The sequence below is a fragment of the Emydura macquarii genome, unplaced genomic scaffold, assembly GCF_026122565.2.
Source record: "Emydura macquarii macquarii isolate MOO-44397 ecotype Brisbane River unplaced genomic scaffold, CSIRO-AGI_Emac_v2 contig_3088, whole genome shotgun sequence".
In the NCBI taxonomy this organism is placed as follows: domain Eukaryota; kingdom Metazoa; phylum Chordata; order Testudines; family Chelidae; genus Emydura; species Emydura macquarii.
In genome coordinates, this window is record NW_027133225.1 from 26,553 (window position 1) to 52,397 (window position 25,845).

The 25,845-nt window shown below is 44.6% G+C and overlaps 1 pseudogene; it reads right to left on the reverse strand.

Moving 5' to 3' along the window:
* The window catches only part of LOC137141577 (olfactory receptor 13G1-like), a 36,275-nt pseudogene that overhangs the window by 10,150 nt on the left and 280 nt on the right, over positions 1-25,845 (reverse strand).

Genomic DNA, 25,845 nt, shown 5'->3' on the forward strand with positions numbered 1-25,845 from the left:
AGAGACCAAGACAGCTCTTGTTACAGACTATCCCCTTGCCACTGTTGCACTTAGCAGAGTGTTACAGCCACACAGCAAGCCCTTTATCAGCTAATTACCACCTGCTTTGCCTGTGAAATTAGCTACACTCAGAGTCAGAAGGAATATTACCAATAATCATGGTATATTTTTAAATTGACTTTAGTGCCCATGACTGTGAAATACTCCCAGTCCTCAGCCCCTGCTCTCTGAAGTCCACTTCCCACATTGATGGGGCCATTAGCAGTAGATAGATAGATAGATAGATAGATAGATAGATAGATAGATATGAGAGACCCTGAGTATGTTTAAAAGTAAATCTGTCAACTCCTGTAATAAGATGTAGTCATTGATGAGTTGGCTTCAACATATCTGGCTGCTCATTCAATGTCATGCTGAATGATAAATTCCAGTTCCCTTCTTTCTACCGGATGGTCCCAAATGAGGTGCCTCAATCTCTGGGGCTGATCCAGTTAATGCTGCATTTACGATGGACCTGGGTTGGCCTTATTGTTTCGGACGATGACAGCGGAGAAAAGTTTGTGCAGACTTTGAAGCCATTGCTCATTAAGAACAGTATCTGTGTTGCCTTCACAGAACGGGCCCCTCATATGACTTCTCCTTCCATGGTCCAGGCCTTCAGGGAGCAAACAAATAAGTTATAGTCCAGTATCTCCCAGACAAAGGCCGAGGTGATTGTGGTCTATGGTGATACAGATTCCCTATTAGGTTTAAAATTGTTTTTACATGCAAACTATCACCCAGCACCAACACCAATAGGGAAAGTTTGGATCACAACAGCTCAGTGGGATTTCAGTTCATACATCGCTATGAATAGGTGGACCTTAAGACCCTTTCACAGTGCCTTGTCTTTTGCAGTACACACAAAGGAGGTACCAGGATTCCAAGATTTCCTGCGGACCCTCAACCCTTACTGACCCCAAGGAGATATTTTTATTCAGCGGTTTTGGCAGATTGTATTCAATTATTCAATTCCGTATGTTGGCCTGAGCATAAAAGGAGGGAGAAATTGCTCAGGAAAGGAGGAACTGACAAGCCTGCCTGGTTCTGATTTTGAAATGAAAATATCAGGCCAGAGCTACAGTATCTACAACGGTGTCTATGCGATGGCCCATGCCCTTCATCCAAATCCAAAAAGGAAGCCATGGGGAAGGGATATCTGCCGTAGCTTCAGACTATCCAGCCATGGGAGGTAACATCTCTCCTTATGGAACTTCATAATTAATGTGTCACTAAGATTTTCTGTTTAGTGGGTGTCAACATTTTTGGTAGGCTATTTCCCCAAATTTACATTGTTTATTTATTACTGTTATCACATATCCCAGTACAGAGCAGGAGCAATTCTACATAAGCCAGTGGAGTCTAACTGGGAAGAAACTATTGTAAGTGGGAGTCTAATTAGGCTGATTTTTCAGCAAATACATTTTTCATCAAAGCTGGAAGGGGGCTACCAAAGAGGATGGAGCTAGGCTGTTCTCAGTGGTGGCAGATGATGGAACTGGGAGCAGTGGTCTCAAGTTAGAGTGGGGGAGGTCCAAGCTGGATATTAGGAAAAACTTTTTCACTAGGAAGGTAGTGAAGCACTGGAATGGGTTACCTGGGAGGTAGTGGATTCTCCATCCTTAGAAATTTATAAGGCCCTGACTGGGATGATTTAGTTGGGGTTGGTCCTGCTTTGAGCAGGTGGTAGGACTAAATGACCTCCTGAGGTCCCTTCCAACTCTAATCTTCATTGATTCTGAGATGTATTTGAGGAAGTGCTCACTATGTGCCTGGGGCTTCCCAAACACTTAAGAAATCATTCTGAATGTTCTCTGTGAATTGCTTCTCAAGTCAGGACTGAAGGCCAGATTTTTAAAGGTATTTAGGTGCCTGGTGGTATTTTCAAAAGTAACTAGGTGCCTTTTACAAGCACCTACATACCACTGAATGTTAGGCACCCAGCTGCTTTTGAAAATCCCACTAGGTGCCGAAGTATTTTTTAAAATCTGGCCATAAATACATAATGAGAGAGCTGGTCAAAAATGTTCATTTGCTACTTTTTTTAATTCAACAGAAAATTATTTTTCTGACTAAGTAACATTTTTTGTGGACAGTGAATGCTTTTGTCTAAAATTTCTCCGATTCTGTTGGAAAACCAAAAATTCCCAAACTGAAAAATGTCAACCAAAAATTGAAAAAAAAAATCAGTTTTTGGAAGGTGTCCACCGATAATGTTCAGTTTAGGCAATTTTCAGCCAATTTTTTTTTTTTTTTTTTTTTTTTTTTTACAATTTGGAGATTTTTAACAAAAAATCAAAATTGTCCATGGGGAAAAATAATCCCATTTTCTGACCAGATCTACATAATAAACTTAAACTCTTAAAAACAAGGAGTTTCTTAGTTTCCTGGAGAACACAAAAAGCATAGTGATCCCTTTTCAAAAATGCAAAACCTCTCAGTTTTCAGAGTGTTTTAGTTCAGAAATAGCTTCATTTTATAAAGTCACTCTATCCCAGAGAAAACAGAAAACATAAGCTTCCAAAAGCAGGAGTTTGTGAGTTGCATTTTGATTGATTCAGCACATTGGCAGCCATTTATTGCATTTTGTAATGTCTGCCAATTTCTCTTTCGATCAAGCTCCATCTTTTTTTGAAAAATATCCGATTTAACAACAGTGCTGAGGACGAAGTGTATTTTGATGAGAACAGTGAATCATCTGCTGGATATGACATTTTAAACTGGATTGTCTTCCCCAACAATTCCTTCGTCAGAGTAAAAGTGGGCCACATGGACCCACGAGCCCCTGTAGTCCAAGAGTTCACCATTAATGAGGGGACCATCATTTGGAACAGCGAGTTCAATCAGGTGGGGGATCATTGCAGGTTGCAATGTCACAGGGAACAGGGTAATGTTACTGTCCTGGTTGTTGGAGAGTCCTCTTCCCTGGCAGAATGAATCCCATTGGGTAACCCTGATTGCCTGTAACAGAGATACGTCCCTGGTGCAGGAGGAATTTAAAGGACCAGAAATATAATGTGACACTCGACAACTTCCTCTGTACAAAGTCAGAGTTTCCTGATCACACTGAGAATGGGAGGATGTGTATTCAGAAGTAGAGCTGGTAAAAAAAATTTCTGGCACAACTTTCTTTCTTTCTTTCTTTCTTTCTTTCTTTCTTTCTTTCTTTCTTTCTAGGAAAAATTGGGTTTTTAATCAAACAAAAATGTTTGATTATAGCATCTGCTTTCCAAACCACCAATTCTGTGCAGATGAAAACGGCAAGATTTTAAGTTTTCAGACATTTTCCAAAATTATTTAGTTTTCCGATTTGGGGATTTATCTGCAAATCACAACTTCATCAAAATTTTCTGTGAAACCCTCCCCCTAGAAAAAAAATTCTGTCCAGCTTTATTCAAAATGTAGGATAGTAGGCTAGGGAATTTGGCCACTCTGCTCCCATTAACATTAATAAGAATTGTGTAATCAGATCTTTTGGGTAGCTTTGAAAATCTCAGCCAGAGCATCAAGGTGACTGATCCAATAAAAGGCTATATTTCCTCATTTCTTGTTGAAATCAGTGAGGCTTGATCATGCTCATCTACACAAGGATTTTCAGAACCTTGCAAAATTGAGCCCAGATTCACAAGCATAAAAATTAATTTAGGAACAATGTAGTTGCATAAAATTATAATGTTCCCAATATTTGGTCTCTGATTTTGTGCCTTATTTTCCTCCTCATCTGCATCAGATGCTCTTATCCATGTAAGCATCACCACAGAAGCCTGCAACCATTGATCATTACCAAAAATAATAATTATGAAAGGTAATAAGTACCAATCACTAGTGGTTCTGATAGGAAGTCAGAAGAGTTGGACTCTGTTCCCTTCTCTGGAAGGAAGTGGTTCTGGCTCTGGTAGACCTGTGTAAGGTCCAGGAATGGAAGTCAGGCAAGCTGGCTTCATCTCCCTAGACCTCAGTTTCACTCTCTGTAATATAGGAATGATGATTTTTTCTCATCATCTGTGAAGTGCTCTGAGATCTTTACAGAAGACTGTTCCGTACAAATACTATATCATGTCAGCGAACCATTGAAATTTCAGAGCTGCCGGTCAGTGAGATAAAATCCCTACAATAATTGTATGTCCTCCTTTTGTTAACCCACTCATATTATTTCTGTTCAGACAGCTCCACAGTCCATATGCACCGAGAGTCGCCATCCTGGATACTTCAGAGCAGTTCGCCAGGGGGAGCCACTTTGCTGTTATAACTGTGCTCCATGCCCAGAAGGGACCATTTCCAACCAGACAGGAAGGTGTCTTCAGAGGAATTGGTGATGTGTTGAAGACTGTGTTGGAATTGCAAGTTATCACTTTAAGGTGGGAAGGGAGTTAGCCCTGGTCCTGCTATAGCAGACTAGGGGCTCTGTAAGGAAGTGTGAGATCTTAGTCAGTCTGCCAGGAGCTAGTTTGCAGCAAGGAGGCAGGAATTATTCCTCTCTGCTTTAGGGAGTAGCCTGTTTTGTCTCTGCCTATTTTTGGTGCTTATATGTTAAAGGTCTGGATGTAAGAAATAAAGTCATGTGACATTGCAACCTTCCTGAAAGAGTATTTTAGATTTGTACCTAACTTCTCTATGTGTATTATTTCAACATAGAATTATCACCCCTTAATAGTATGACCAGATGTCCCAATTTTATAGGGACGGTCCCAATATTTGGGTTTTTTTCTTATATAGGTGCTTATTATTCTCCACCCCTGATTTTTCACACTTGCTATTCTCGGGGAACTGCACACAGAATTCGCTGTGAATAGAGTTGATTAAAATATCTGAATTTCTCTCCAGTGGAAAATTTCCATATTGTGACTTTTGTTTTCATCCCTAAGTGGGACAAAAGAGTTTAAATATAAAAACATAATAAAAACTGAATAAAAAAAAGTCAAAGTAACCTAAACTGAAATGTTTCATTTTGCTTGGAGTCCATATTAATCTCTCCATTCTCCTGGTACCTCATAGGCACTATAGTTTATATGACTTACGTCCCCATTCTATGCCATGCACCAGGCTCCCTGGCTAGACTCTTATTTCCCATGATGCACCACACTCAGCTGCCATAGAAGTCACATGTCCATGGTGGATCATGGAAGATGAAGTCCAGTCTGGGAACCAGAAAACTTACGGTAAATTGAAAATTTTGGCCAAAATACATTTTCCTATGGGATATTTCCACTTAATAGTCCCATTTATCTGTTTGAGTTTGGCTTCTACCTTGGATGTGGCAATTTCTGTCTCCATATCCCAAAACTGGACACAATATTCTAAATGTGGCCTCACCAATGCCGAATAGAGGGGAATAATCACTTCCCGCGTCCTGCTGGCAATGCCCCTCCTAATGCAGCTGAATATGCTATTAGCCTTCTTGACAACCAGGGCACACTGCTGACTCATATACAGCTTCTTATCCACTGTTACCCCCAGGTCCTTTTCTGCAGAACTGCTGCCTAGCTTGTCCGTCCCCAGTCAATAGATGTGCATGGGATTCTTCCTTCCTAAGTGGAGGACTCTGCACTTGTCCTTGTTGAACCTCATCAGATTTCTTTTGGCCCAATTCTCCAGTTTGTTTAGGTCCTTCTGTATCCTATCCCTACCTTCCAGAGTATCTACCACTCCCCCCTGCTTAGTGTCATCTGCAAACTTGCTGAGGGTGCAATCTATCCCATCCTCCAGATCATTAATGAAGATGTTGAAAAAAAAAGGGCCCCAGGACCGACCCCTGGGGCACTCCGCTTGTGACTGGTTGCCAGCTAGACATGGAGACATTGATCACTACTCGTTGAGCCTAGTGATCAATGGCTCCATGTGTAGCTGGCAACCGGTCACAAGCAGAGTTCCCCAGGGGTCGGTCCTCGGGCCGGTTTTGTTCAACATCTTTATTAATGATCTGGAGGATGGGGTAGATTGCACCCTCAGCAAGTTTGCGGACGACACTAAGCTGGGGGGAGTGGTAGATACCCTGCAAGGTAGGGATAGGATACAGAGTGACCTAAACAAACTGGAGGATTGGGCCAAAAGAAATCTAATGAGGTTCAACAAAGAAAAGTGCAGAGTCCTCCACTTAGGAAGGAAGAATCCCATGCACAGCTATAGACTGGGGACCGACGAACTGGGCAGCAGCTCTGCAGAAAGGGACCTGGGGGTAATGGTGGATAAAAAGCTGGATATGAGTCAGCAGTGTGCCCTGGTTGTCAAGAAGGCTAATGGCATATTGGGCTGCATTAGGAGGGGCATTGCCAGCAGGTCACGGGAAGTGATTCTTCCCCTCTATTCGGCATTGGTGAGGCTGCATTTAGAATATTGTGTCCAGTTTTGGGCCCCCCAACTACAAAAAGGATGTGGACAAGTTGGAGAGAGTGCAGTGGAGGGCAACAAAAATGATGAGGGGGCTGGAGCACAGGACTTATGAGGAGAGGCTGAGGGAACTGTGCTTGTTTAGTCTGCAAAAGAGAAGAGTGAGGGGGGATTTGATAGCGGCCTTTAACTACCTGAAAGGGGGTTCCAGGGAGGAGGGGGCTAGGCTGTTCTCGGTGGTGACAGATGACAGAACAAGGAGCAATGGTCTCAAGTTGCAGGGCGGGAGGTCTAGGTTGGACATTAGGAAAACATTTTTTACTAGGAGGATGGTGAAGCACTGGAATAGGTTACCTAGGGAGGTGGTGGAATCTCCATCCTTAGAGGTTTTTAAGCTGAGGCTTGACAAAGCCCTGGTTGGGATGATATAGCTGAGGTTAGTCCTGCTTTGAGCAGGGGGTTGGACTAGATGAGCTCCTGAGATCCCTTCCAACTCTAATATTCTATGATTCTATGATTCTATGCTCTAGCTAGCTCTCTATCCATTTTATAGTCCATTCATCCAACCCATACTTCTTTAACTTGCTGATAAGAATACTGTGAGAGACAGTATCAAAAGCTTTGCTAAAGTCATGGTATATCACATCCACCGCTTTCCCCACATCCACAGAGCCAGTCACCTCTTCATAGAAAGCAATCAGGTTGTTCACGCATGACTTTCCCTCGGTGAATCCATGTTGACTGTCTTATACCTTATACCTGATCTTATACTTAGTTACTAACATAATAAAATCTTATACCTCCACCAATTTTATTAATACCAATTTTACTAAAAGGAAATAAAAGAAATCTTATTTGCTCTCTCAGTGTCCCATAATTTACATATTAACCATTTTCCTGATACGCATTGGGCACTTTTCTTCACTTGTAAATTATCACAATTAGATTTCAGGATGTTCCCAAACATTCATACGTAGATGTTTACAAATAGGGCCCCAATGTGTCATAACTGTTAAATCACAATATGTTTAGGCAGGATGTTCCCATTCATATGTTTAAGCAGTCAATTACCATAGGGGAGCCTGGGGTGACATGAACAAACAATCAATGTGTCCGGAACATCCCTATCTATAATGCCTAGTTTTGTTCTCTCTCAGTGTGAGGATTAACCCTTAAGCTTCAAATACATATCCATGGTCTGGGCCTGCTCTGGTTCAGGCCTGCATCACAGTGCTGGAGCCTACAATTTGGGATCCCAGTGTGGATTAGTGTCTGGGCTTGGGCCCATTTCTGCTTTTCTGTCGTGTGGACAATTTTTTCTGAAGGGGCATATTTATGCTCTTGGCCTGAGTATGCCTAGACATTACATCCCAGCAAAGTGCCCATCGCGTTCCCCTTGGTGTCAGTACACTAGCTTGCTGTGTCTTCCATGAGTTTTGTGTGAAAGTTTTTCGGAATTTCCCATTGGAACAATTTTCCAGTGTAAAATGCCCGTTCACAAAATCAACATTTTCCAGCAGAATATTGTGATTTTTTTCAATGTTTAAGATGAGTGTCACTGTGTCCACTTCCACCTGGCTGGGTATAGCCACAAGAACTTCTCACTGCTGCCCAGGATTTCTGTCTGGGAAGCTCAGCCCTTAAAGGCACAGTTCCCAGTAACACCCCCCTCTACTCACAAATTCAATTTTGGAAAGAAAAAAAAATAAGAAGAGATTTTCCATCTGGAAATTTGCAGTGATGGCTTCCTGGTCTAAAAAAATTGGCCAAATGATCAAATCTAACACAATGAAAACCAACCAGGCTAACTGTTACAACCTGGCCTGGGACCTGACTGTACCATCACCTGTCTGTTGTGAGAGGACCCATCAATGGTTTCAAGTGCTTCTAAGTCAGCTGGGTCTCGGTAGAGTCTAGCCCTTCTTGCTCACTCTGGGATTCTGGTCACACTCCTGAGCTGAGCCTTCTTCTCCAATGTCCTTCCTTTGGCCACAGGAGGCTGCCTTCCATCTGCTCTAGACCTTAAAACCCGTATCTGACTTCTAATTTAACCCCTTTGGGCACAATGTGGCAGGAAAACAAGGAACACAGGTTGAGTAAAAGTGTTCTTAACCACAGTCACTTTATTCTTAAAGCCCACAAGACTTGGATACAATGTGCCCCCTCCCTTGCCAATAATTCCATAGATATGACAGCACAGAGTTTAGGATTTCATGCCGTCATATCCCAGTTACACAAGCAAACAATAAACCAACCACCATCATGACCCAAGCAGAGTTTTATATGCCGAAAAGGAGAAGGCCCAAAGATCTCAGGAAGTCCACTAAACTTTGATCTGGCTACTGATTTTATGTGGAAGAGGCTCAGATAGCCTGGGGTTGGTTGACAGTACAAAAACCTACGTTAGAAAAATAGATAGATAAATAGATTACGATCTTATTTCCATTAGTGCAAATCTACAGTAAGTCAATTGACTTGAATATGTCTGCATCTTTGCCAGTGTAAATACCCCTTTGCATGTAAAGAGATTGCAAAGTGTGTTCCCACAGAGACACTAATATCATCTGTTGATTCCATTTCTATACAAACACAGAATGAAATCACAGTCAGAGGAAAAAGATGGACCTTTAATTTTTAGTGGATTACCACCACCCTGTCACTTTCCACAGGGAAGCTTTGATCTCCTTGTTTCTCATGTTATAGATGATGGGATTCATCATTAGAGGCAGCACGGAATAGAAAACAGCCACCACGAGATCCAGCCATGAAGTTGTGCTGGAGAGGGGTTTTAGGTAGGCAAAGAAACCAGTGCAAACTAGCAAGGAAAGCACAGTGAGGTGAGGCAGACAGGTGGAGAAGTCTTTGTGCCGGCCCTGCTCTGATGGGATTCTCAGCACTGTGGTGATGATCTGAACATACGACACAATTATAAAAACAAAGCAGCATAAGGCTAACCCCGTACTAAGGAAAATGACCCCCGTTTCAGTGGGGCAGGAGTCAGAGCAGGTGAGCTTGAGTATCTGGGGAATGTCACAGAAGAACTGAGCCACCTTGTTACCTCTGCAGAAGGAGATTGCTAACATGTTCCCGGTGTGCAGTGCAGTATAGAGAACAGCCCTGGCCCAGACCCTGGCTGCCATTTGGACACAAGTCCCCTGTTCATCACTCTCTTGTAGTGCAGCAACTGGCAGATGGCGACGTAGAGATTGTACACCATGATGGTGAGAAGGAAAAAATTTACTCCTACCAAGAAGGGGAGGAAAAAGACTTGGGTGACACATCCAGTGTAAGAAATTGACCTGGTGTTCATGAGAGAATTGGCCATGGATTTGGGGACGGTGACAGAGGTGAAGCCAATGTCTAGGATGGACAGATTGATCAGGAAGAAGTACATGGGGGTGTGAAGGTGGCGATCGAGGGCTACGGCTGTGATGATAAGAAGGTTCCACATTAAGGCTGCCAGGTAAATCACTAGAAACACCACAACATGCAAAATCTGCAGCTCCCGCACCTCAGAGAATCCCCAGAGAAGAAATTCAGTCACGTTGGTTTGGTTGGACATTTTCTTCCTCAGCACATTGTGTCCTGCCTGCGGAGGGAAGGAGAAGGGCAGCAGTGAGGATTAGAGTGACCGAGGGAATGACCCTGATTCCTCTCTCCATAATAACTGACGATGTGAGTGTCAGAGCACAGCCCTGATCACGTCCACTGAGCAGGGGCGGTGAAGGTTCCTCGCTGCGGAGAATGAGACGACTAGTCCGTTGCGTTATCCCACTGATGTCAATGCACACACATCTTGGAAGCTGGGTCAGTTCACACCTGTGAAGATCAGAGCCACGACCTGGCATCGCTCAGTTACTGCTGTGTTGTGTCATTTCCTTTTGTGACTTTGCGTCTGTGCTGCGCGGGTCAGTGGCAATCAGGACACCTGAGCTCTGTTCTTGGCTCTGTTCTTGGCTCTGTTCTTGGCTCTGTTAATTGTCACTTAGCTTGGGTGGGAACTAACTCGCCTACAAGAAACCCTCCACCTCCCATGCAACAATCCATTCCACACAGGACACCAAAACCAGGAGACAGTTTTTGGCCCCAACCTCTTGTGATAATTGGGCCTACAATTTTACCCTAAGCATGAATTTAACTGCAGAAGTGAGTGAAAGTTCATAAGATGCCGCGATAGCCTCGAAGAACAAACGTCGAGTGGAAAAGGTACAAAATAGAGACGGAAAGACTGAGTGTTTCTGGGGTTGGTCCTGCTTTGACCAAGGGGTTGAACTAGATGACCTCCTGAGGTCCCTTCCAACTCTAATATTCCAAGATTCTATGTTTCTATGAGTGAGTCCAAACAAAAAGGCCTACATCACAGACTGTGTTAAGATCATGCCTGGTAAACAGGCAAAGTGTGGAATCAGAAATCAGAAATCAGTGAACCAAAACTGGTGTGTGTGAAACTATGCCTAATTGGTGGACAAAGTAATGAGGGAATGGCTATTCCACTCACCGGTCTTTTTTGGAATCTTTACGGAAAGAGAGACTTTGGATAGAAATTGACTACTAGACACTGCTACCCCCACCTCCTCCTGGGACTCTGGCCTTCTTCATCCTGATCTTGAAAGATGTCCTGGCTAGACCGGGGTCAAAGAGAGAGAGAGACAAAAGACATCACCACCTGTACTGGTTCCAGCTGCATTGTAAAAACCATCTGGGATAAAATGGGATTGGACTGTAACAACAACAACTACAGGAACTCCAGCCCATCTCGACTAACGTTTCCTTTTCCCCAAAGGACAGTTATGACCATCTTCGATACCATCTAAGAAACATTTCCACCACTTGCTTCTCTGGGACCCAGTGGGGATGAGCGTTGGGGAAATTCGTCTTGTGAGAATGAAGTCATCCACCAACTCGGCTGCATGTGATGGGGCCAGAGCCTCCGCTGGTGAAAGCTCCATTGACTTGCATGAGGTGATGCCAATTTACTCCAGCTGCCAACCGAGAAAGTTTTGTTCCTTTGTTTGGTGAGTCCCGCAAGGTCTCATTGAGATGCTATAATTTAGCATCAGTTTAGTTTCAGCCTTAACCACGATGGAGAAGTCAGCAAGCACCTCCCATCTCTAAGGTGTTTAGTGCAATGGGCCAAATTCATCCTGAATGTAACATGGTGGACTCCAGTGTCATTACATCAGTTGATCCCACTGAATGTTAACGATCCCCTCTGCAATCTGTGAGGAGTTGAAAATCTTTTTCATGATCATTTCAAAGAATTTTTAATAATGCCCAGTGGGACCCATTAATCTGAACTGCCTTTTGTTGGTAGTTGATCGGCAGAGCTTAATTGTGAAGTGATAAATCAATACAAATAACAGCTCAATAACATTATGACAATAAAAGTCCATATGGGCACTAGACCAGATAGCTATCAAGCTGTTTAGATACCAAGGTGATGGGCACCTTGGACATACCTAAGGTGCATAGAGATTGATAATTTTTCCAGTGCGATGATCCCAGTTGCAAGCTGACTGCAAAATTAAAGTTATGTTCTCTGAGGCTGAGTGACTCTGGAGAAAGCTAATTTGTGGTTTGAACAGACAGGACAGCAGCGATGCAGAGTGACGTTTGTACCGTCTCTGATGTGAGATGAATTGTCGGGTCTCACACTTGTTCACAATAGAAAGGCAATAAATAATTGTCTTTATAATATACAATGAATAATATAATAAACTCGTTCACAATGGAAAGACAATTGGCTTTTCCCAGCTCACTTTAGGGAGTTCAGTGTCCAGCCCCCATTGTTTTTTAATGATGTCAGGTGCGTAACTTCCTTAGGCCACTTGGAAAATCCCACTCTAAAGGGACATCACAATTAACACTAATTAAACAGTCCAGTGTAGGTTTAGCCAGTGTGCAGCTGCCCTTCCACTGTGCGGTCACCCTAACCACTCTGCGTCCCCACTTCAGCCACCCCCACTGTATTTATGCAGGGGAGGTGTTTGTACCAGTGTATTCTGGGAAAACCTGGGCAGCTCTCGCATGATGCCTGAGGCGGGGGGAAAGTGCCAGAGGAAATGCTGACAGATCAGCACATGGGCCTAACCTCTGTTAGCTATCCCAGTACAGAGAGCTGGAGGGAAGGAAGATGGGACAAATTAGTGACACCGGCTAGGTTAGGGGATGCTTTCTCCACTGCAGAAAATCAGGGTGGCAGCTCACCTAAAGGAGGAGAAGCACTGGCCAGCCTGCATCTTGGCCAGAAGCACTTATTGGAAGCCCATGGTGAGACACCCAAAAAGAGGCCTGAGCGTCAGAGTGGCGTGGCTGTCAGGACGTTCTGTGGATGAGGATCCTTCAACGTGGCTCCAGGAGGGCATCCAAAATCACGTGTCACCTTTGAAAAGTTCAGCTGGGATTTTCCAAAGGGGCAGAAGAGCCAGGAGTTTTTCTCTTATTGAAAACCAGTGGGAGCTGGGTTCCTAACCCCATTAGGCTCCTTGAGAATCCCAGGCGAACATGCAGGCACAAACCATGTTTACAATCTACCAGGTCATCAGCTCAGGAGCCAGGTCATCAACCTACCGAGGGAATTATCGTGTGGGCAGGGGTTTGGAGGGGGTCCTACCAAAAAAGGATAGCAGCACGTTTGGAAACCAGGCCCCGATGCCTATTCTGTTCTTTTAGTAGGGTAAAATAGGAGCCTTCAGGCAGGAAACTTTTCATTTGTTCTGAAATAACTCGTACATACAGGCCATTTTAATAAGAATCCCTGTGGTTTTTATAGCACTTTTCATCCACTGATCACAAAGTACTTTACAAGAGAGATGAGTATCATTAGCCTCGCCCTACAGATGAAGAAAATGAGTCCGGGTGAGGTGAAGTGAGTTGGCCAAGGTCATCCAGGACATTAGAAGACCTAGTTTCTATTTTCAGCTCTGCTGCTGAGTCTTAGTTTAGCAATATAGCTACTAGCCCACCCTGCCTCTAGACAAGCAGGGACCATTCAGCTTAATTGTTCTTATAAAGCCATGTTCATAGGTGAATCTCAGAGCACTGAAATTTACAAAGGGCGCTGGTTAAATTTTAAACAGTGCCTAGGTGGTTTAGGAGCCCATGTTCAATTTTCAACAGTGAGGTGGGCACTTAGACGTTTAAGATTGTTAAAGGTATTTAGGCAGCTAGTGCCATTTTCAGAAGTCTTTAGGTGACAAATTGCCATGGGTTTCAATGGCAGTTATGGGTCTTGATGCTTTTGAAAATCTGACCAGACATCTATCTGCAATGTGAGGTGCCTAAATACCACCGACAATGGGCTGTAAGTCTCACTGAGAGTTAGCGGGACTTAGAATCCTAAGTGTTTAAGGGTCAGATTTTCAAAGGCACACAAATATTTTAAAAAGCCTGCCCTAAGTCATTTTTGAAAATGGGGTGTGGCTGCCTAAGTCAACACAAGAACAGAAGAGCTACCGTGCGGGGTCAGACTGACGGTCCATGGAGCCCAGTATCCTGTCTCTGACAGTGGTCTGTACCAGAGCTTCAGAGGAGCATCCAAAACATGGCAATTATGGAGTGATTCACCCCTTTCTTTCCCTCCTGGCTTCTGGCTGTCAGCGGTTTAGGGTCTCACTGAGCATGGGGTTGTGTCCCTGACCATCTTGTCTAAGGAATTTCAATGGACCCATCCTAATTTTTTTTTAATCTAGTGATGCTTTTGGCCATGGTGAGGAGATCCACAGGTCAGCTCTTTAAAGGTATTTAGGCACTCAGTGCCCATTTAAATCAAGAGAGTTAAGTGCCTAATTACCTTTAAAAATCTGACCCTCGGTGCCTAACTCCTATTAAGTTCAATGGGGGTTGGGCACCATGGTGCCTTTGAGGCTCCCACTGAGTTCCTGTCTGCTTTCTTTGGCACCTAAATATATTAAAAAACCTGGCCCTTCCCCCATATCAATATCTGCATGTTATAGATGGGGAAACAGGCACAAACAGGGGAAATGATTTGGTGTGGGTCACAATAAGGGTCAGTGGCCATCGGGAACAGAACCCAGGTGTCCTGGCTTTCAGCCCTATTCCCAGATTGTTACTCAGAACTCGGTGTTGCACTAGAAGCTGAGGGCAGGAAAACTTGGGTCAAATCCTCATCTGGTGTAAACTAGAATAATTCCATTGAAGTCAATGGAGCTATGCCCCTGTATACACCAGCTGAGCAAAGCGTGAGTCCTGATTTACCCCAGTGTAAGCAAAAGAAGAATCACTCCCTCATTTATCTTGTCTTACTGGATGACCTTGGACAATCACATCCCCTCTTTGTGCCTCAGTTTCTCTATTTATAAAGCCACGATCCTGGCATCCAGTTTCTATATATCAGCTTTCATTAATAGAGCTTCATGCACTTTACAGACGCAGGTAACTATCTTTATTCCTATTTCATAGACGGGGAAACTGAGGCATGAGACCTAGAGCCACTTGCCCAACATTTACATCATCTGTCACTCTGGGAAGATGGAGAACCCAGATTGTGAGACTCCCAAGCTACTGCCCTACCCACTGGGCCAATCTGCCATCTCAGTTGTGTTGCTGTTATTACTATTCACTCATAGAATCATAGAAGATTAGAGTTGGAAGGGACCTCAGGAGGTATATAGTCCAACCCCCTACTCAAAGCAGGACTAACCTCAGCTACATCATCCCAGTCAGGGTTTTGTCAAGCCGCAGCTTAAACACCTCTAAAGATGGAGATTCCACCACCTCCCTAGGTAACCCATTTCAGTGCTTCACTGCCCTTAGGGAAAAACTTTTTCCCAATGTCCAACCTAGACCCCCCCAATTGCATCTTAAGACCATTGCTCCTTGTTCTGTCATCTACTATCATTGAGAGCAGCCTAGCTACATCTTCCTTGGAACCCTCTAGCTCACTTCAAGTTCAATAGGGATTTGGTTTCAGTAAGGACCGACGGATCCTGCTCCTTAGGGGTTTCAGGAAATTTGATATGTGTGATCAACTTTGTGCTTGTGATACAACACAACAGACTTGTGTTGTCATCAGTCACAAAAACTTTGACACCTGTGAATAGTGATGGAGAAGTTCTTAATTATCTGAGTGTCCCGAACTCAACCTAGTTGTCCCGTACCAACCATTATTTATATGTGCGTGTTCCTAATTCACGTGAGAAGGCCCACGCAAACTTTTACCCATGTGAATATTCATGAGTCATGAGCGCACTGTGATTCATGTGAGCATTCCTTGCTTGAGCAAGTAAATCCAGGAAAAAATGAACCAATATGTGTATCCTTTACTGCTGCAAATAATTGCATGGAAAACTTTATTCATGTGAGAATTCCTAACTCGAGAGTAGCCCCGTCATTCCCAAGCAAACCATTACTCATGTGAGGAGCCTTACTCAAAAAAACATTTACTCATGTAGATATTCCTCATTAATATAAACCTTTACCTATGTAAATCCTAATACATATTTGTGGTCCAGTGCAAACCATTATTACTATATTCCTTACTGATGCACACCTTTGCTCATATGAGCATTCCTAACTTGTGCCTGCAGTCCCTCACAAATCAGTACTTGCGTGAGTATGCCTCAGTTATGCTTGCAGTACTGTAAAAAATGAACTATTCTTAATTCACCATGCGGAAATTCACTCACTTTACTTCTGCCTCTAGTCTCCTTCAAGCCTTCATCCATGTGAGTAGTCCCATGCAAACCTCTGCTCATGTTGGTATTCCTTGCTCATGAGAGGAGTCTCATGTAGGATTTTACTCTTGCCTATTTTCCTAATTCAACCAAGTAATTCCTTGCAAATTCAGGCCTGGTCAACACTAAAATATTAGATTGACTGAGCAATGTCACTAAGGGCTGTGAAAAATGTCATGTCCTGAGTGCCGTGGTCAGGTTGACCTAACCCTATAGGTACAGGCAGCTAGGTTGATGGAAGAATTCGTTCATCAATCTAGCTACTGCCTCCTGAAGAGATGGAGTCACTACACTGATGGGAAAACCCCTCCCATCGGTGTAAGAAGTGGCTGCACCATGGTGCTGCAGACAAATCTGCAGTGCCACAGCCATGACTCTGTAGTGTAGATGTACCTTTATACACATGTGAGTATACCTAACTCACGCTAGCAGTCCCAATCCAACTGTACTTGTAGGTGTGTTCCTTACTCATGCTTGGAGTCCCATTTTCCTACCGGACAGGGATACTGAGAGGCTAAATCCATTGCTAATAGAGTAAGATTTTGCCTTGGAAGTAGCTGGGGCCACACAACTACCTAGAGAGATTTCAGATACACCATTGCATTATTGTAACGTAACATTTCTATACTCTACCGTTTTCTCTCAGAAGATCTCAAAGCACTTCTCCAAAATGGATGACTATCATTATCCTCATGGTACAGATGGGGAATTTAAGACACAAAGAAGGGAAGTGACTTGCGTAAAGTCCCTCAGTGAATGAGTCAGTAGAGTCAGGAATAAATCTGAACACCCTTGACTCCAACTTAACACTAGCCTTCAGAAAGCACTGCCCCCAAACTTCGATGATATGGGCTAAATAGCACCTGGGTTGAAAACACATTAGCTCTGGCATTTTGTTTTGCAAAACTGAAACACGGCTTCCATCCCTGGCCCAAGTCGGCTTTATAAATTCAGGCTATGGTTTTCAAAGCCTCAGAAAGATAAACCAAACTGAGTTTGAATTGTCTTCTCTTTTAGACTAGGGTTAAAAAAGAAAGGAAACAGGAAAAAAGTCAAGTCAAGTCTCCATGAGAGAGCACAGTCTGTGTGACTCCTCTGTGACATGCTACATTTATTTTGCCACACAAGTGACATCTATTCCGGACAACAGACAGCGCAGTACACAGTCATAATACTTACATAGCCATAATTCACCACGGTGGCTAAAGTGTTAGATAGGTAGAAAGATAGATCGATAGATGGATATATAGATAGATTGGAGACTCAGGGACTCTTGGCTATCTATCTATTTCAAATGCTAACACAGAAATCACTATACATGACAATAAGACACAGTCAGCTCCAACAAACTTAATGCTAATCAGCTCCATCGATATCTCAGGGATGGCCAATGCACTCTTCAAAGGATGTTAATGGCATAATCTCCCTTTTACAGATGGGAAAAATGCCCCAAACCATTTTCCCCAACAATTTTCATCCCACATTGCCTGGGTTTTGGCATTTTTTCATCCCAGGGGGAGCTGTGCCCAGTTCTTCGCATTACTGTCCTTTTTTTAGTTGACACACAGGAAATGACACTCCTTCTACTCCACATTGGGTCTCACCCACTCCTCCTCCATTTGCTCCCAGCAGATAGGACCTTGCACTCCCCCAACAAGCAGAGCAAAGACCCAATTAGCTAATATGCCACCAGGCTTGAGGTGGGGAATTCTCACTGGCTCCGACTCTCATGTGTGGCCATATATGGACTGGGCACAGAGCAGCTTTTGGTATCAAAGGAAAACATGCCAAGTTCACAGAGTTTTTGGGATTGTTCTGCACCCTCCAGGTCACTACAGAAACCTCAAATACTCTTCAACCCATCCGGATCCTACAGATCTGGAACCAATCAAGGTAGAATTCCTGGTTTCAGAGGGTGAGAGAACATTTTCTTTCTTTCTTGACAGATTTTATAGTCCTGTTAAAATGTCAACTTCGTAGATAGTGAGACAGAGAGATTTTATTCTTATTTTACAGATACAGAAACAGGGAATCAGAGATGAAATGGGTTAATCCATTCAATTTCAGTTTTATCTCCAAGTAAAGTTGGTTCCCAATTTACTAGGATTCCATGGTGTGCTTGCAAAAGGGAAAGAATGGTAGCATTCAAGCCAGGAACAGGAGTACTTAGATTTTAATTTACGAGAGGCAGAAATGGTCTGGGTCAGTGCTCAAAACAAACATTTTATGTGTACCAAGACCCTAGACATCATATGGAGCTTGGTCTTTCTTATGGCTTTAATGTTTCAAGTTCTGATTCTCATCACACACTGAGCGTGAAGACAGAAATTAACCCCAGGGAAATTAATATTCTGAAAACGGCATATGAATTGCTCTATTCTGATCTCATTTACATTGTGTTTAAATGGATGTACCACACATGACCTCAGAGAAATGACTCCAGATTTACTTCAGTTTAAGAGAAAGGATAGCCATGCCCTAAGTACTTATAGTTTGACAAAGACAATTTGGAGTCTGTTAATATATCCATTATAGCCAAGTGCCAACTTTGTTACAGATAAGGTTGAGCCTCCCTTTATTTTTAAATGTCATCTTTAAGAAATTATCAAAAATCTGCACATCTACTCCAATTGGCTTCAATTTCTTCGTGTCTTGTCTGGGTGCTCTGTAGTGTTAGTGGTCAAAACTTGTAGTCATTTGAGCGAGGAGTTCCTGAAGCACAGCCCTGTAAACACAGCATTGTATGAAACCTTCTCATTCTTCTAATATGCAGACACCTGGAGGGTCAAACTATAGCTCTGATCATCTAAAATCAGCCATCCATCCTTTGCCTCAGCTATTGCATGGCACCGTCTGCCCCTTTGGGGATGCAATGCTGGAAAAGGTTTTGGAAGGAAAGAGAAAATATCTCCAAGGTGGCATGTGCTGAAGAGATTGAAGTGCCCATCTGCAGCAAAGTCTAGGGCTCTGTTGAAACATGAGGGCTTTCAGGGAGCTTGCTGTCACAGTTCCAGGATGAGTTAAAGTATATACCGTGGTCACTGAAGTTGAGAGTAAACTCCTATGTTGGGAGTTAGAGCCCTGTGCTTGGTGGTTTCAAGAGGATCTGACTTGCGCACGTTGGTTTGCATTTTGCAGGAGCTACTTTTAGATGTTTTACCCTTATCCCAAGATTTCTGGTTTAAGGACAATATTTTAAAGTGCTATAAACCACTTCATGATCGATTTTACTTACGCAGCATTGTCAAGGAAGTCAGCATTGAGTTAATAGAGGGAAGCTGAAAGACAGGACAATGTGATCTGGTTCCTGAACCATGGATCTGAGTGTGATGAAAGGAAAGAAAGTCACAGGGTAAATTGGTCATTTCCTGGTTTTCAGAGGTTTAAGTTTAACCATTCTCCATGTTCTGCAAGGGTAAAAAGGAGCCATTGGGCAACTTTAATTCTATATTAATAAAGTTCGGGGGCATTTAATTCTATATTAACCTATGGCTGGATTTTTAGGGTTAGACACTCAATTTAAATTCAGTTTGCATCCAGCTCCATGTAGACTAAAAACCAACCAACAAACAAAACTGAACTAAATCATACAGATTTCTTTTTAAAGTGTACAAGCAAGAAGACCAGTCATCTTTCAAGTGTATGATCTAGAGGCCGTACAGAGTGAGAAATGCTTTGGATCTGTACTTCTTTGCCAGTTTTACACTGGTGAAACCAGTGAAAGGGAAGGGCAAAAAAGATAGATTGGAAAAGGGTTGGGATTGAAGAGGTGAGAAGTGAGAGGCTATAAAGGTTAGTAGGGGATGAAGAGAGAGGTTCAAGGGTAGATTAAGAAGGGCAGAAACAGAATTAGATGCATAAAAGAGGAGGAAAGGAAGAGAAAGAAATCAGGACTGAGAGCACTGAAGTGACTGGAGCACGACTGCTATAAATCTGGAGTAAGTGTGATGTAGCACACTGACTGAAAATGCTCCACCCATGTGCTTACTTAGTTTATTGTTCAAATTGCGATGTAGCGGGAAATACAGTGAAAGAGCCTGTATTCTTAACTGACAAATCTACGTCGTTCCACTGCCTAGCCCCAATGTGAGCTGAGAGTTGGGGAAACAGTGTTATACCTTCACTTTAGCAAAGTTTTTGATACTGTCTCTCACGGTATTCTTATCAGCAAGTTAAAGAAGTATGGGTTGGATGAATGGACTATAAAATGGATAGAGAACTGGCTAGAGCATAGGGCTCAACAAGTAGTGATCAATGGCTCCATGTCTAGCTGGCAACCAGTCACAAGCGGAGTGCCCCAGGGGTCGGTCCTGGGGCCGGTTTTGTTCAACATCTTCATTAATGATCTGGAAGATGGGGTAGATTGCACCCTTAGCAAGTTTGTGGATGACACTATGCTGGGGGGAGTGGTAGATATCCTGGAAGGTAAGGATAGGATACAGAAACTGGAGGATTGGGCCAAAATAAATCTAATGAGGTTCAACAAAGAAAAGTGCAGAGTCCTCCACTTAGGAAGGAAGAATCCCATGCACAGCTATAGACTGGGGACCGACGAGCTAGGCAGCAGTTCTGCAGAAAAGGACCTGGGGGTAACAGTGGATAAAAAGCTGGATATGAGTTAGCAGTGTGCTCTGGGTGTCAAGAAGGCTAATAGCATATTGGGCTGCATTAGATGGGGCATTGCCAGCAGGTCGCGGGAAGTAATTATTCCCCTCTATTCGGTATTGGTAAGGTTGCATTTAGAGTATTGTGTCCAGTTTTGGGCCCCCCATTACAAAAAGGATGTAGACAAGTTGGAGAGAATCCAGCGGAGGGCAACAAAAATGATGAGGGGGCTAGAGCACAGGACTTATGAGGAGAGTGTAGCCGGGAGGGATGGCTCCCCTCTGAGAGAGACCCAGAGGGAGAGCCAAACCCACCCTTGCTGCTAGAGCCCAAGAGAAGATCACCTGACTGGAAACAGGGAGGCGGGGCCAGGCCATTAGAAGTGAGGCGGACACCACCTGACTGGAAGCCGGGAGGCGGGGCCAGGCCTTAAAACACCGGCCTGGGAGCTCAGTCAGGCAGGGATGGCTGAGGGAGAAGGATGCCTCTCCCTGGAGGCTCCACGCTAGAGCCGGGCCCGAAACCCCCACTGAAAGGGAAAGGCCAGTCTCCACCCCAGACTGGGGGCTGACGGAGAGCCTGCCTGAGTCCCCCGTTGCCGGGGAATCGGACGAGAACCCACCGGAGTCACCCGCTGCCCGGGAGCCAGACGAGGATCCGCCCAGGCCGTCTGCTGCCAGGGAACCCATCAAGGATCGACCCGAGCAGCACCGAGCCTGGGACTCGGAGACCCTACCGGCCCTACCGGCGGCCTGGGGGCCACATGACCTGGAGGAACTCCCATCCGAGGAGGAACCCATGGAGTTGCCCGAGCTGCCACCAGTGGACGAAGAGGGCCTGATCGGACTACCACATCCCAGCGGCCTGGAGGAATCAGGTACCTGTGGGTACGGGGAGGAAGAAGCCCAGGGACAGCCCTAAACAGAGGCTGAGTACGGGACCTGGTTGGCGTGTTGCGGCCGGAGCCCCGCCAATGCAGTGACAGGCACCCCTGCCACTGCTAGGGCCCTGGGCTGGGACGCAGTGGAGAAGGGTGGGCCTGCGTCCCCCTCCCCCCTTCCCGAGCCACCCCGGGAGACCCTTACCCTCTGCACCGTCCCAAACGCTAGAGTGTGTGTTGCCTCACCAGCCCTGCCTATGGGCCGGGCACTAGACTGCTGTTTCCCAGCCCTGCCTACGGGCCGAGCGCTGGACTGCTTGTTTCCCAGCCCTGCCTAGGGGCCAGGCATTAGACTATTGGCTCACCCGCCGTGCCTAGGGGCCGGGGCAATGGACTATTGGCTCGCCTGCCCTGCCTAGGGGCCGGGGCGACGGACTATTGGCTCGCCCGCCCTGCCCAGGGGCCGGGGCGATGGACTATTGGCTCGCCCACCCTGCCTAGGGGCCGGGGCGATGGACTAGACTCCCACACCGGAGAAAGTCAGGAAGAGTGGTTCCCCTCCAGAAAGGACTCGGAGGGGAAACCCCGATGCAGCCCCCAGAAGGGCACGTTTACAGAGAGGCTGAAGGAACTAGGCTTGTTCAGTCTACAGAAGAGAAGAATGAGGGGGGATTTGATAGCAGCCTTTAACTACCTGAAAGGGGGTTCCAGGGAGGATGGAGCTAGGCTGTTCTCGGTGGTGGCAGATGACAGAACAAGGAGCAACAGTCTCAAATTGCAGTGGGGGAGGTGTAGGTTGGATATTAGGAAAAAGTTTTTCACTAGGAGGGTGGTGAATCACTGGAATGGGTTACCTAGGGAGGTGGTGGAATCTCCATCTTTAGAGGTGTTTAAGCTGCGGCTTGACAAAACCCTTGCTGGGATTATTTAGCTGAGGTTAGTCCTGCTCTGAGCAGGGGGTTGGACTAGATGACCTCCTGAGATCCCTTCCAACTTTATGGTTCTATGATTCTATGATTCTATCTCAATTTGCTTTCCTGCTTCATTATGACTGTTGATATTTCAAAGGACTTGAATTGGGAGCATATTAGCTACAGTTACGTTTACAACAAGTGGGAGATCCCCGAGTTCGTCGTTTTTAGATGCAAAGCAGTGATTTGCTGCTTGGAGCTCAAGGAGCATTTGATCATGTTCTGAGTAAAGTCCTCAAGATTTGGTGCCTCGCCTCAAATGAATGGGTAAGCAACAGCAGGTGTATGAATTGCACAGGGCGTGACATTGGCTTTAGTGAGGTCTCTGAACGTGACTATTTCTTTTTTTATCGCTGCAGAGTACACCCGAGTGTGTATGAATTTAACTAGTTACCTTACAGGGTCTGATCCTATGAGTCACTGAGTATTCTCCTCTCCCAAGGAGCTAGAGAGATGGAGGGAGGGAGCCCAGGATTGTATTCCCCTCTTTTCAGCACTGGTGCAGCTACATTTGGAGTATTGTGTCCAACTTTGGGGACCCCACTACAGAAAGTATGTGGACAAGTTGGAGAGAGTCCAGCGGAGGGCAAGAAAAATGATGAGAGGGCTGGAGCACATGACTTATGAGGAGAGGCTGGGGGAACGAGGCTCGTTTAGGCTGAAGAAGAGAAGAGTGAAGGGACATTTGATAACAGCCTTTAACTACCTGAAAGGGGGCTCCAGGGAGGATGGAGCTAGGCTGTTCTCAATGGTGACAGGTGACAGAACTAGGAGCAACGGTCTCAAGCTGCAGTGGTGGAGGTGTAGGTTGGATATTAGGAAAAAGTTTTTCACAAGGAGGGTGGTGAAGCACTGGAATGGGTTACCTAGGGAGGTGGTGGAATCTCCATCCTTAGAGGTTTTTAAGGCCCGGCCTGACAAAGCCCTGGCTGGGATGATTTAGTCGGGGTTGGCCCTACTTTGTGCAGTGGGTGGGACTAGATACCTCCTGAGGTCCCTTCCAATCCTTATCTTCTGTGATTCTATGACTTTGTCAATAATGTTTATTGTCTTGGCACACGTTCCTCACCTAATGGTGACCTAGAACCCTGTGCCTAATGGTTCTCAGTTGTGTGTGCCGTGTTGCTGGAGCTCTCCACAGCAGACAAAATGGAGAAGCTCTCTCCAGTTTGGAATCAGCTGCTTTATCTTTAACCCCCTGCGGCAGACTGTTTGTGCTGCTGCAAACCAGGCTCCTGATCCTACTGACACCTCTGTGCGGGTAGAACCTAAACCCTTCCATTGACCCACAGAGAAGTCAATGGGGCCACTTGCACATCAGAACCTAAGTGCTAGGGATGGCTGCCATGTTTCCATCCAAACTGGTTTTGTTATCTGTTATCTGTTAAAACAGAGAGAAATAGCAAAATGGTCATTTTTTCAAAAACTTTTTCTTCCCTTTTTTTGCTAATGCAGATAATAAGGGTAAAAGAGCTTGAAAAATCAGAACCCCTCCACTCTCACTTATTTACTGTTCTCCCACCTCCTTCCCTGACATCAACCCCCTACCACCCACTCCTTTTATCATCCACTCCCTTTACCATCCACTCCACTTATCCCCTGCATATGATCCCCCACAGCTCCAAAGCCTTCCTCAATATTTCCCCCTCTCCTCCTTTGCCTGCAATCATTCAGGTGTCTTTTATTGTCATTATGAACATAGTTTGAGCACCTTCTGGATTTTTCTGCTGTATTCAGAGTATGTTTCCCCAAAATAAAAACAGACCAAAAGTCGTTGACAAAGGCAGAGTGTAGCAATATGCCTGCATTTAATTTTAGCTTTCTGCCAAGGGTAGTTTTTGAACTTAGGCCACTTGTTTTTGATATTGACTTGTGCAGCACACATGTTCCCTGGAACTACCCCATGAAATCTGGGTGACCAGCAAGCCCTGGGGCTAGTCTTTCTGCATGTGAACAGCCTAACCAACTGAGGCCATGAGCAGCAGGATCAAGCCCAGCCAGAGAGCTTAATTCTTTTTCAAATAATGTTTTCAATATTGTTTCACCAAAGAGGCTGTAGGTGACATGCACTAGATGCGGTAAAAATTGATTGATTGAGATCATTTGGGGCATGATCAGAGCCATGTTTTGACCCCCAGATGTGCAAAAAACAAAAACAAAACAAAAAAACCCAACACTATGAATAGATGCCAACCATCTGAAATGCTATTTTGTTTGGGGGCAGGGAGCTATGTCTTGGGTATCCCTTGCTCAAATGATGCTGAATTGAAATCACTAACCATAGCTTCATCCTCATGAGACACATCCAATGCAAAGTCAATGCAGGTAAGCGGACAGATTTAGAGTGCTTAGAATAATGACTAAACAGATTTAAATACAACAGAGCTAGCACTTCTCTATAGTATACTCTGGTGGGGAAGAGAAGCTCTTAGAGAAGAGAGTTTAAGCACACAAAATAAACGCACAACAAAGGGAATAGAAAAAAATTAAATTCTGGTATTTTACTGAATTTAAACCAGGTACATTTTGCAGGATTCTTTCACGTGTATCAGAGTTTCAGGTAAAAATAACCCTTCCAGAATCAAAAGCTGATTCTCCTTGGCCCTACATTAGTCTGAGAAAATGGGAATTTATTTCAGGAAGTGTCACTCCTGATTAACACCAGTGTGAGAGAGAAGAGAATCAACCCATTTACTCCTAGGCAGTTACTGCTGATTTACACGTGTGTATGTAAGAGAGGAAGGCACATTTAAACGAATGGAGTCATAAACCTGAAGTAATTACATTTTCTGTAAAAATAGTTTCCTGCCCAGTATTCTTCTTAGGGTGCCTTTCACCTCCTTGTTCCTCATGCTGTAGATGATGGTGTTTAACATGGGGGTGATGACCGTGTAGGAGAGAGAGAGCAGCTTCTTGGTTTCTGGGAAGTAGCTGGATTTGGGGTGGAAGTAGGTCGAACAGGCTGTGCCTTAGAAGAGTGTCACCACCACCAGGTGAGAGGAGCAGGTGAAGAGGGCTTTGTGTCTGCTCTCTTCTGAGGGCATTCTCAGGATGGTGGTGATGATCTGCATGTAGGAGACCAGGATCAGGAGGAAGGGGAACATAACAAAAATACAGTTGCTGTGAGGGCCTCGATTTTGATCAAATAGGTGTCAGTACAGGCCAGCTCCAACATGTGGGGAGCATCACAGAAGAAGTGGTTGACTTCATTTGGTCTCTGCAGACTGAATATGGTCATCTGCACAGTGGCAACCGGAAAGCCGGAGAACCATGAGGCTCTGGACAACTGGAAGCAAGCCCTTCTATTCTGCACTCAGCTGTTCCACTG